Source organism: Salvelinus alpinus, chromosome 14 (genome assembly GCF_045679555.1).
Source record: "Salvelinus alpinus chromosome 14, SLU_Salpinus.1, whole genome shotgun sequence".
NCBI lineage: Eukaryota > Metazoa > Chordata > Actinopteri > Salmoniformes > Salmonidae > Salvelinus > Salvelinus alpinus.
Window position 1 is genome coordinate 22104738 of NC_092099.1, and position 13206 is coordinate 22117943.

General features: G+C 44.5%; 1 long non-coding RNA gene across 1 annotated transcript; it reads left to right on the plus strand.

The window, feature by feature from the left end:
* Positions 1-10169: 10169 nt before the first annotated feature.
* Positions 10170-12663, plus strand: LOC139538182 (uncharacterized). The gene is made up of 2 exons (XR_011667686.1): positions 10170-10295; positions 10822-12663. It is a non-coding gene; the product is annotated as an uncharacterized lncRNA (long non-coding RNA).
* Positions 12664-13206: the final 543 nt, after the last annotated feature.

The following is a 13206-nucleotide window of genomic DNA, read 5'->3' on the forward strand; positions in this document are numbered from 1 at the left end:
AGTTCCTGACAGGCGGGGGCGAAGGACACTGTCTACTTGTCGCCCCTGCCTCCTGCTAGTACAGCAGGCGGTAGTTGGAGCGACACTGTGTTCAAGCTTGCTAGTTAGCTAGGACACTGTGTCACTCCTGCCTGCTGTGTACCTGAGAAAACAGTGCCCCACCAGTGGGAGCCAAGAACACTGTCTACATGTTGCCCCCCGCTAGCACAGCAGCTGGAAGGCTGAGGTGACACCATGTGCTAACTAGCTAGCTTGCGACACTGTGTGCTAGCTTGTTATCTAGCTAGCACACAGTGTCGCCCCAGCCTCCCACTTGTCGTGTACCGGAAATAACCATGCACTACAGGCGGGGGCCAAGGACACGGTCTACCTGTCTCCCGCTAGCACAGCTGTGTAGCGGAGTTAGGAGGGTTAACTAAGTTTAGCTGGAATTTGAGAAATATTTGTTGACAATAGGCATTTGACATTGGCCTACATATCGTCTTGTGCTGCGCAGAATATCAGATTTCAAAGATTGGAGAAGTGTTTAACATCACCATTAGGCTTAGGCGACCACATAAGTGCAACGTGACTGCAAGAGACAGGTTGGAAAGTCTGACTGAAATACGGGACAAATCAACCTACTTTTCTAAATTGGTAGTGTTTGAATTTGTTGATAAAATACAGGACGTGATGGTTTGGTTGCGGGACACGGGACAAATGGACAAAATGCTGGACTGTCCCAAAGTCGGTCCTGGGTGCACATTTTGAATTTGCCCTAGCACTACACATCTGATTCAAATAACCAACTCATCATCAAGCTTTGATTATTTGAATCAGCTGTGTAGTGCTAAGGCAAAAACCAAAACATGCACCCAGGGTGGGTCCCAGGACTGACTTTGGGAAACCCTGCTCTAGGCTAACATTAGCTACTCTGGATACCTGCAAATTCTAGCTAGCTAGCTAGGTAGCTAGCTCACATTACAAGGAGGGAAAGCATAGCTAACTACCTAGCTTGCTGTATGGGTTGATTAGCTATCTAACTAGCTATCATAGCTTGTGATCGAGGGGCATTAATATGTCACTAAGAAGGGGGGGATGAGGACAATGAGTTGGCCAAATGTACTTCCTGCTGGTGCGCGAGCAAGCTAACCAGTGGAGGCTGGTGGGTGGAGCTATAGGAGGATAGACAGATTGTAATTGCTGGAATGGAATTAATGGAGCTGAGTCAAACATGGTTTCCATATGTTTGATGGGTTTGATACTGTTCAGTTTATTCCATTCCAGCCTTTACAATAAGCCTGTCCTCCTTTCACTCCTCCCATCAGCCTACTTTGCAGCTAAAGTTAACACTAGTTAACGGTAGCTACTCTGGGTAATGTTACACGAACTGTGTTGGAATACCCATACTAACATACTGTATACTACATACTTAATGAGTATATACTACATACTATATACTATCAGTTCATTTGGGTATACTGTGAACTAACGGTATCCTTTCAGTTGAGCATACTAGCGCTTTGCCTGTCTATCGGGAGTTGATGCTGTTGCTATGCAACATCTTGCTAGCATAACAAGTGACTAGCTAGACATTTTACGATTTCGGGTGTGTTCGTAAATTCAATCTGGAGTGCCAGACTGCGCAAATCCAGAGCGTTGTCGGTTTGTAAATTCAGAGCGTTTCGCTCTCAGTAGCGTACACTGGACGCTCTGGCCGAGGAGTAGGGTTGATCCGAGCATTCTGACCTCACAACGGTATCAAGCACCCAAGCTGGCTGGCTAACGTGCTAACTACTTCCAGACACAAAAGAGAAACTAATGAAACAAATACCAAAATATAGTTTTGGGGTGTAAATCGTCTGTCGCGTCTGAACGATTTTCACTACATGACCCCTCTATGGAAAGATTAGACTCTCGTTTTGATAGTGTTCTCTACGACACCCACAAGCCTCTTGGGACTCGTCGGAAGTCGGTACTGCCACCTTCTGTCTGTAGCATCCGAACAGTTGGGGCTAAGGTGAGACTCTCACGAACATGTACATGTTGGTTTTGCTCTAAGATGCCTACAGGTCTCACAAGACTCCTCTGAAGGTCCCTCAGTACCAATTGAAAAAATGTATGGAAGTTTATATGGAGACTGTTTAGTGACAAAAACAAGGGGTTAAATACATATAAAAAGGGTTCATTCTTACAAATGTTTCCTGATCTTTCTTATATCTCTCAGACATAGAATTGACACTTCAGAACAAACTTCCTTTAGATTTATTTTTTGGTACTATCTGATGTTCCATGTAGTGAATCTGTTATTCAATGCGTTTGTATGGGATAATAGCGTTTTTTTTTTTCATCAAATATTTTTTTCAGCATTTTTTTTATACTTCAAGGGGTCTTAACATTCAAAATCAAATAGCAAAATGATCCTTGGTATGACCTTCTTCTTCCATATATCTCCCCCCTCCCCCCGGCTTAGACAGGAATTGGTCCTATTTATGGCTGTTTTAACTATAACTGTCTACATCGAACATGCATGTTATTATGTGTGTCACTCACTGTCAATACACTGTGTTGTTACGAGACCTGACTTTTGTTGCCCATGCACTGGGGAAGGCCTGTGTTCACGGGCGGATTTACCATTAGGCAGAAGAGGCAATTGCCTCAGGCCATCAAGGGGCCTCATAAACTGAGAATACATGTTAAAACATTTAATCCAATCGAGGCCCCCTCATGCTCCGCCCGAGGCATAATTAATAAATAATAATAAAAAATCCCCATCAAAATCTGTCTGTTTAAACTAGAGATATCCGTTTTTGTATGGGCTGCGTGTCAATTCACCACATCTGCTGATATTGGCCTTCTGCATCTGCGGTAGAAGGTAGCAGAGCTACTGCACTGTTTGTCAGACCAGGAGACATCCTGAAAATCGGTCTTCCAACGAAAACATCTGTATTGCCAAACCGTTTGAGCTACATGCTAATACGACCTCTCAATAAACACGATGATCGTTTTGCTCTACGACCCCCACAACTGTCACGAGCTTCAATCGAAGGTAACCCGGTACTGGGCTGAAAGATGTATGTAAGTGAATAGGGCATTTCCATGTAGATATACAGGGAATTCCACCGGGATTTTTTTTTCCTTTCTTATATCTCTCAGATATAGAACAGACACTTCAAAACATACTTCCTTTTTACATTTTTTACATTTATTTCACCTTTATTTAACCAGGTAGGCTAGTTGAGAACAAGTTCTCATTTACAACTGCGACCTGGCCAAGATAAAGCAAAGCAGTGCGACACAAACAATAACACAGAGTTACACATGGAATAAACATACATACAGTCAATAATACAATAGAGAAAGTCTATATACAGTGTATGCAAATGAGGTAGGATAAGGGGGGTGAGGCAATAAATAGGCCATAGTGGCAAAATGTGGCAAATAGGCCATATGGCAAATTAAACACCGGGGTGATAGATGTGCAGAAGATGAGTGTGCAAGTAGCGGTACTGGGGTACAAAGGAGCAAAATAAATAAAAATATGGTGATGAGATAGTTGGATGGGCTATTTACAGATCGGCTATGTACAGGTGCAGTGATCTGTGAGCTGCTCTGACAGCTGGTGCTTAAAGCTAGAGAGGGAGTTATGAGTCTCTAGCTCCAGTGATTTTTGCAGTTCGTTCCAGTCATTGGCTGCAGAGAACTGGAAGGAAAGGCGGCCGAAGGAGGAATTGGCTTTGGGGGTGACCAGTGAAATATACCTGCTGGAGCGCGTGCTGCGGGTGGGTGCTGCTATGGTGACCAGTGAGCTGAGATAAGGTGGGGCTTTACCTAGCAACATCGTATAGATGACCTGGAGCCAGAGGGTTTGGCGACGGATATGAAGCGAGGGCCAGCCAACGAGAGCATACAGGTCGCAGTGGTGGGTAGTATATGGGGCTTTGGTGACAAAACGGATGGCACTGTGATAGACTGCATCCAATTTACTGAGTAGAGTGTTGGAGGCTATTTTGTAAATGACATCACCGAAGTCCAGGATCAGTAGGATAGTCAGTTTTACTAGGGTATGTTTGTCAGCATGAGTGAAGGATGCTTTGTTGCGAAATAGGAAGCCGATTCTAGATTTAATTTTGGATTGGAGATGCTTAATGTGAGTCTGAAAGGAGAGTTTTTAGTCTAGCCAGACACCTAGGTATTTGTAGTTGTCCACATATTCTAAGTCAGAACCGTCCAGAGTAGTGATGCTGGACGGGCAGGCAGGTGTGGGCAGCGATCGGTTGAAGAGCACGCATTTAGTTTTACTTGCATTTAAGAGCAGTTGGAGGCCACGGAAGGAGAGTTGTATGGCATTGAAGCTCATCTAGAGGTTAGTTAACACAGTGTCCAAAGAAGGGCCAGAAGTATACAGAATGGTGTTGTCTGCATAGAGGTGGATCAGAGAATCACCAGCAGCAAGAGCGACATCATTGATGTATACAGAGAAAAGAGTCCCGAGAATTGAACCCTGTGGCACCCCCATAGAGACCGCCAGAGGTCCGGACAACAGGCCCTCCGATTTGACACACTGAACTCTGTCAGAGAAGTAGTTGGTGAACCAGGCGAGGCAGTCATTTGAGAAACCAAGGCTGTTGATTCTGCCGATAAGAATGTGGTGATTGACAGAGTTGAAAGCCTTGGCCAGGTCGATGAATACAGCTGCACAGTATTGTATGATATCGTTTAGGACCTTGAGCGTGGCTGAGGGGCACCCATGACCAGCTCGGAAAACCAGATTGCATTGAGAAGGTACGGTGGGATTCGAAATGGTCAGTGATCTGTTTGTTAACTTGGCTTTCGTAGACCTTAAAAAGGCAGGGTAGGATAGATATAGGTCTGTAGCAGTTTGGGTCTAGAGTGTCTCCCTCTTTGTGTGTCTCCCTCTTTGAAGACGATACGAAAGAGAGGTTGAACAAGCTAGTAATATGGGTTGCAACAATTTCGGCTGATAATTTTAGGAAGAGAGGGTCCAGATTGTCTAGACCTGCTGATTTGTAGGGGTCCAGATTTTGCAGCTCTTTCAGAACATCAGCTATCTGGATTTTGGTGAAGGAGAAATGGGGGGGGGCTTGGGTAAGTTGCAGTGAGGGGTGAAGGGCTGTTGACCGGGGGCAGCTCCGGACTGAGGGGCGGCTCCGGACTGAGGGGCGGCTCCGGACTGAGGGGCGGCTCCGGACTGAGGGGCGGCTCCGGACTGAGGGGCGGCTCTGGCGGCTCCTGACTGGCGGGCGGCTCTGGCGGCTCCTGACTGGCGGGCGGCTCTGGCGGCTCCTGACTGGCGGGCGGCTCCTGACTGACGGGCGGCTCTGACGGCTCAGGACAGACGGGCGGCTCTGACGGCTCAGGACAGACGGGCGGCTCACGCGGCGCTGGACAGACGGGCGGCTCACGCGGCGCTGGACAGACGGGCGGCTCAGGCGGCGCTGGACAGACGGGCGGCTCAGGCGGCGCTGGACAGACGGGCGGCTCAGGCGGCGCTGGACAGACGGGCGGCTCAGGCGGCGCTGGACAGACAGGCGCACCTGTAGGGAGGAGACGGAGAGACAGCCTGGTGCGTGGGGCTGCCACAGGACCCACCAGGCTGGGGAGACCTACAGGAGGCTTGGTGTTAAGAAGAGGCACCTGAAGGACCGGGCTGTGGGGGAGCACTGGAGCTCTGGTGCACAGCCTTGGCACCACTCACCAAGGCTGGATAACTACTCTAGCCCGGACCCTCCAGAGTGCAGGCACAGGTTGAACCGGGCTGTGGGTAAGCACTGGAGATCTAGTGCCTACTACGCGCACCTCTCCCTTAGGCTCCACTCCCACATTTGCCCGGCACGAGCGGAGCGCAGGCATAGGACACACTGCACCCTCCCAGCGCCCCGGAGACACAGCACGCAGAGCCGGCGCAGGATACCCTGGACCGAAACGGCGTACCAGAGACCAGACACGCTGAGCAGGCACCATACGCCCTGGCTGGATGCCCACACTCGCATGACACTTTCGGGGGGCTGCCCTATAGCGCACCGGGCTATGGGCACGTACTGGCGACACCGTGCGCTTAACCACATAACACGGTGCCTGACTAGTAACGTGCTGCTACAATTTTGGGGGGGGCTGCCTCTCGTACCTGTCGCGCTGCCGTGCTGCCTCCTCATATCGCCGCCGCTCAGCTTTTGCTGCCTCCAGCTCTGCTTTTGGGCGGCGATATTCCTCAGCCTGTGCCCAGGGTCCTTCTCCGTTTAAAATCTCCTCCCATGTCCAGGAGTCCTGTGTTCTTTGCCGCTGCTGCTGCTGCTGCTGTCCTTTACCACGCTGCTTGGTCCGGTTTTGGTGGGTGTTTCTGTAACGGCTGTCGTCCTCCTCTTCTGACGAGGAGAAGCGAGAAGGATCGGAGGACCAAGGTGCAGCGTGGTAAGTGTTCATCTTATTTAATGAAAGTGAACACTTCAAAACAACAAAGTGAAAACCGAAACAGTTCTATCTGGTGCAGACACACAAAGACTGAAAATAACCACCCACAAAACCCAACAGAAAACAGGCTACCTAAATATGGTTCCCAATCAGGGACAACGATTGACAGCTGCCTCTGATTGAGAACCATATCAGGCCAAACACAGAAATAGAAAATCATAGAAAAACTAACATAGACAACCCACCCAACTCACGCCCTGACCATACTAAAACAAAAGACAAAACAAAACAGAACGTGGCAACCTGATTGAGATGCTGTGGTATGACTTCAAGAGGGCAGTTCACACCAGACATCCCAAGAATATTACTGAACTGAAACAGTTTTGTAATAAGGAATGGTCCAAAATTCCTCCTGAACGTTGTGCAGGTCTGATTCGCAACTACAGAAAACGTTTGGTTGAGGTTATTGCTGCCAAAGGAGGGTCAACCAGTTATTAAATCCAAGGGTTCACATACTTTTTCCACTTTGCATTGTGAATGTTTACACGGTGTGTTCTAAATATAGACATGAAAATGTATAATTGTTTGTGTGTTATTAGTTTAAGTAGACTGTGTTTGTCTGTTGTGGTGACCTAGATGAAGATCAGATCAAATTTTATGACCAATTTATGCAGAAATCCAGGTATTTCCAAAGGGGTCACATACTTTTTCTTGACACTGTATAGTAAGACTGAGGGGAGCTGTTTCGATCGCTTGGATGCTTTTTCCCGTGAGATAGTTTCAGCCACTTGCGAATTGAAAAAAAGTTGGCGGGTGCACAGTGCACTGTTCGGATGCTGGAATTATTTTGGATGAACGTGAGATGGTAACCTTCTTTTTGAAGTGATTTGTTTGACAATCACATGAAAATATTGACTGGTTGTGTTCATGGCACACTAAAAGGTAACACATTTTTACAGTTAAATTACATGTCTTCACTATAAATCCCATTAAACAATTTTAAGGGGGGGATTATGTTAGGTCACCACAAAACCACAATAATCACAGCCATTTTTTCCAGCTAAAGGTAGCTTCACAAAAAACAGAATAGAGATAAAATGAATCACTAACCTTCGATTATTTTCATCAGCTGACACTCATAGGACTTCATGTTACACAATACATGCATGTTTTGTTTGATTAAATGTATATTTATATAAAAAAATCTGAGTTTACATTGAGGCGACTATATTCACTAGTTGCAAAAACATCAAGTGACTTTGCATAGCCACATCGTTTCAACGAAATACTCATCATAAATATAGATGATAATACAAGTTATACACATGGAATTATAGATATACCTCTCCTTAATGCAACCGCTGTGTCAGATTTCTTTTTTTAATTACGGAAAAAGCAACGCACGCTATAATCTGAGACGGCTGTAACGGCTGATTTCCTCCTCTTCGTCTGAAGAGGAGGTGTAGCAGGGATCGGACCAAAACGCAGAGTGGTAAGTGTCCATGTTTTATTATAAAAAAACTGAACACTACACAAAACAAAATAACAAAGAGAATCTAACCGAACCACAGTCCCGTGTGGCACAAACACTGACACGGAAGACAAACACCCACAAACCAACAGTGAAAACAGGCAACCTAAATATGGTTCCCAATCAGAGACAATGCAAAACACCTGTCTCTGATTGAGAACCATATCAGGCCAATTGACAAACCTAAACATAGAAACACATAACATAGACTGCCCACCCCAACTCACGCCCTGACCAAACTAACTAAAGACAAAACAAAGGAAAATAAAGGTCAGAACGTGACAACGGCGCTCAAAAGTAAAATACCACAGCTGCAAAGATGGCGTCAACATAAACACGAAAATACAAGATAAATATTCCCTTACCTTTGATGATCTACATCAGAAAGCACACCAGGAATCCCAAGTCCACAATAAATGTTTGTTTTGTTCGAAAAAATCCGTTATGTATGTCAAAGCGCGTCTGGTTGTTAGCGCGTCTGGTTTACATATCCAAACGCTAATTCTGGTCAGCGTTATATCGGACAAAAACTTCAAAAAGTGATATTACCAGTCTAAGAAACATTTCAAACTAAGTACACAATCAATCATTAGGATGTTTTTAACATATAGCTTCAATAAAGTTCCAACCGGAGTATTCCTTCTTGTCTTTGTGAGCCATGGAACGTAAGTGACTCCACGAGGAAAAAGCATGATCAGAAAATGGCTGCTTGATGGACACCTGACTGATTCTGCTCTCATTCTCTCCCACAACATCATAGAAGTCTCATTATAATTTCTATTGATGGTTGACATCTAGTGGAACCCCTAGGCAGTGCACAATCATTCATATGTCAAGGGGATTTCTTTAGGGACTCTGGTGAACACATAAGTTCAGATTTCTGACTTCCTGTTTTGATTTCAACTCAGGATTTTGCCTGCCAATATGAGTTCTGTTAATCTCACAGACATAATTCAAACAGTTTTAGAAACTTTAGAGTGTTTTCTATCCAATACTAATAATAATATGCAAATATTAACAACTATGACTGAGGAGCAGGCCGTTTGATATGGGCACCTTTCATCCAAGCTACTCAATACTGCCCCTTCAGCCATAAGAAGTTAAAACATTACGTGTTCCTCCTGCATTGATGATTGTCAACCACAACACTTTTCCATTCATCAGAAGAGTTATAAACTGTAATTGTTTGTCTCTTTCTGCACGGTTAGTGTTTAAGATGCTGGCCCTTAGCTTCTCCTCCTGCACACACTCAGACATGGTGTGGCAGAGGGTGTGCTGAAAGCTGCTGGAGACCGTCCGGAGTGCTGGCTGGAGAGTGTGCTCACTGAGCTGGTGCAGGCTGTAAACATGTAAAGGAAAGGGAGATAGCTAGAGGTTAGAAAAAAGTGTCAGTGTCTGTGTCTTTGTCCCATCTCTTTCTTTCGTACTGTAAGTCTTCTTTTTCCTCTAGGCCTGACAGGGGTCCAGGATCATGGAGAACCTGGTGTTGAAGAACAAAAAAGCCCAGTTTGTCATCACCAATAAAATGCTCCTGGTCCAATACAAGTATGAGGTGAGTTGGTGAACTGGGCAATCAGTCATTCATTCTGTACTATGAATCTAGTCATCCATCATTGTTGGATTTGAAAACGGCTCTGTTTTAGCTGAAGTCTTCAAATTCATTCCCAGAATCATGTTTTGAGGGTTCTTCTGGGCTATCTGGCAGAGCACAGGGAGAGGCCACTACTTATACAGGTGAGTGTACAACAACGTCTTTACTGTTGTGATGATATATGTGTATTTATGACAATGTTGTTGACTGTGTGTGTGCGTGCGTGCGTGCGCGCGTCCAGGGGCTGCAGTCGCTGTGCCAGAGCTGGATAGGTAAGAGATAGCGGTATTATACTCAAACCCATAACCCTGTAATACCTCGTTATACACTACATTCATGAATAAAATGTTGTCTGTGAGACTGAAGTTTTATATTTAATTCAAATCATTACAACTTAAATCATCTTCCCACGGGCAGTTACAAAGGCATGGTATAGTAGTGGTGTATTAACAAGGCTCTATGTTCCTGTCCTGTGTGTTTATGAACCAGTGATGATTCGCTCACCCGTTACAGATATATCAGCTGACGAGCCATGCTGTTTGGAGGGTAATATACAGTATATACTGTAGGTCTCTCCATGGGTGGGAGATGGACATTTAAGCTTATCAACGCAATCTTTTTTTTTGCTGACTTGTTGAACGATTGATCCATTCATCCTTCCATCCCTCCATTTCTCCCCAGCCTTCCTCTCCTCTGAGGGTGGAGCTCAGTCTGAGAGCTGTTGTGGGACTGGTTAGGAAGAACACTTCTACACCCCGAGAGGTGAGAGGTCACACATGGTTGGTAAATATGGTGGTAAATATTTATATCCCCTTAGAGGTTCATCACGTCAGCAAAAGGGAATATGTTACATTACATTATCTATGTTCATTTACATTAGCACAAATTGTCCACCGATATTCATGTGTTAGCTCGCTGTATGAACGTATTTCCCTTCAGGCACACACATTTGTTCTTTGCTATTATAAAAGTAATTTGTGTAGAATGTACTTTTCCCCAGTCATTCACCCCATCTCTTTACATTGCTTTACTCTTTACATATGCATATTTGGTGGCCTGATTGCATCCAGACTATGTCAAATTCCGAACACAATTCCCTCCCTGGTAGATCTGAACTTAATGCGAGTACAATGTGACTTTCGTGCATCCAGACCTAATGCAGCTTGGAGTGTTTGGAAGACAGAAGTCGCATTTAAGTGCTGGGTGTAACCGAGGCCATACAGCAGATGCTCCATATCCATTACTTTGAGAGTTTGATTTAATATAACTGTTTGTGTTTGTGTTGCAGGGGCAGTCAAGAAATGGAACGGCAAGGCCACAAAACGTGACCACCTCGAAGCATGCCCCTGGTAGAGCCGGGGGCGCTGTTTACCAAGCCAACACCACACGCCTTCAGCAGGCTGGAAAAGTGGGATTAATCTATTTGTCTTTGTTTGATTAATTTGTTTGTTTCAGTTTTCAGTAGTTGAACACTTTGACCTAATTTTCAACAAAAATGCACTGGATTAGTAGAAAAGTGATACTAAATTTAATTACCATGCACAGTTTTGACATAGTGGAAGATAGACTATATATACAAAAGTATGTGGACACCCCTTCAAATTAGTGGATTCGTCTATTTCTTCCACAACCGTTGCTGAGGAGCTCAGGGATTTCAACGTCAAATTTCTCCCCTACTAGAGTTGCCCCAGTCAACTGTAAGTGCTGTTATTGTGAAGTGGAAACGTCTAGGAGCAACAACGGCTCAGCCGCGAAGTGGTAGGCCACACAAGCTCACAGAGTGGGACCGGCGAGTGCTAAAGCACGTAGCGCATAAAAATTGTCTGTCCTCGGTTGCAACACTCAGTACCGAGTTCCAAACTGCCTCTGGAAGTAATGTCAGCACAATAACTGTTTGTTGGGAGCTTCATGAAATGGGTTTCCGTGGCCGAGCAGCCGCACACAAGCCTAAGATCACCATGCGCAATGCCAAGCGTTGGCTGGAGTGGTGTAAAGCTCACCGCTATTATACTCTGGAGCAATGGAAATGCCTTCTCTGGAGTGATGAATCATTCTTTACCATCTGCCAGTCCAACAGACAAATCTGTGTTTGGCGGATGCCAGGAGAACACTACCTGCCCCAATGCATGGTGCTAACTGTAAAGTTTGGTGGAGGAGGAATAATGGTCTGGGGCTGTTTTTCATGGTTCGGGCTAGGCCCCTTAGTTCCAGTGAAGGGAAATCTTAACGCTACAGAATACAATGACATTCTAGTTATGCTTCCAACTTTGTGGCAACAGTTTGGGGAAGGCCCTTTCATATTTCAGCATGACAATGCCCCCATGCACAAAGCGAGGTCCATACAGAAATGGTTTGTCGAAATCGGTGTGGAAGAACTTGACTGACCTGCACAGAGCCCTGACCTCAAACCCATCAAACACCTTAGGTATGAATTGAATGCCAACTGCGAGCCAAGCCTAATCGCCCAACATCAGTGCCCGACCTCACTAATGCTCTTGTGGCTGAATGGAATCAAGTCCCTGCAGCAATGTTCCAATATCTAGTGGAAAGCCTTCCCAGAAGAGTTAATGTCCATGATTTTGTAATGAGATGTTCGACGAGCAGGTGTCCACATACTTTTGGTCATGTTGTGTACATACTGAATTTATACTGTTTTTCATACTTAGATGGACAAAGATATGTGTTGCTTTTACACATATTTGTAAATAGGTTTTGCAAGATTCGGTTGATTGGTCAGTTCATTGGGTCCATTTTTTTTTGCAATATGATGACATTGATTAAAAGAGTAAGAATAGCATACAATATAATTGTACAAAAACATTCTCAGTTGGTTGCATAAATAATGATGATTACTAAATGCTACATGAAATGGAAATATCAAAACCGAATAGAAACCTCTTTGTTAATATGTATTGGCAATAATTAACTTAATGGTGAGGCATGGAATAATAACATTTTTATCTTTTGTCACGCTGGATATTTGAAATAATAACTAAGTATGATGATTTGAGAAATGCTTCTTCAGTAGTGGAATAAAGACATTTAGCACTTAAGTGTTGTAAAGAAATACTGTTTGTAAATACTGGGGTTGAATGATTGTTAATAAAATTGTACATATAGCAATTTTAAATATTGCGTCATGTGTATAGGCTGCAAGTACATTGAAATTAAGTTGTTTTCAAGTTGTTGAAACAACAACCTGAAAAATAAATATTTTCAACTTTCAACCAAAACCAAACAGACTGGAAGTTGGGCACAATCATTTTTTCAACTACATTTTGCTTGGTGGGATATCTTGCAACTGTTCATCACATCCGAAATTATGGAGAGAGAATTTCATTTGGTTGCCAAAGAAGGCCAAATATGAAAGGTTACAACTGTGATGTGTTAAAGATCCCGAACAGTCATTCTGAACAGTACTTTTTCTTCATAGCTAACTACCAGGAAGTTTGAAAAGACAGGCTTAGTGGGCAGGAAGCTTATATTCATGAGGTCGCCTTGACTGACAGCTCTTTGAAACGCCTATGTCAAGAAACTTGGATGTAGGGCTGCAGGAAAATCCATCTCAAGCTAATTTGGTAATACACAAATCAACTCAAACAACATTGAATGATCCTTCTGATGTGGTTCACAGCAGCACTGACAGATGTGTTGACGTGACAACTGCGTCTGA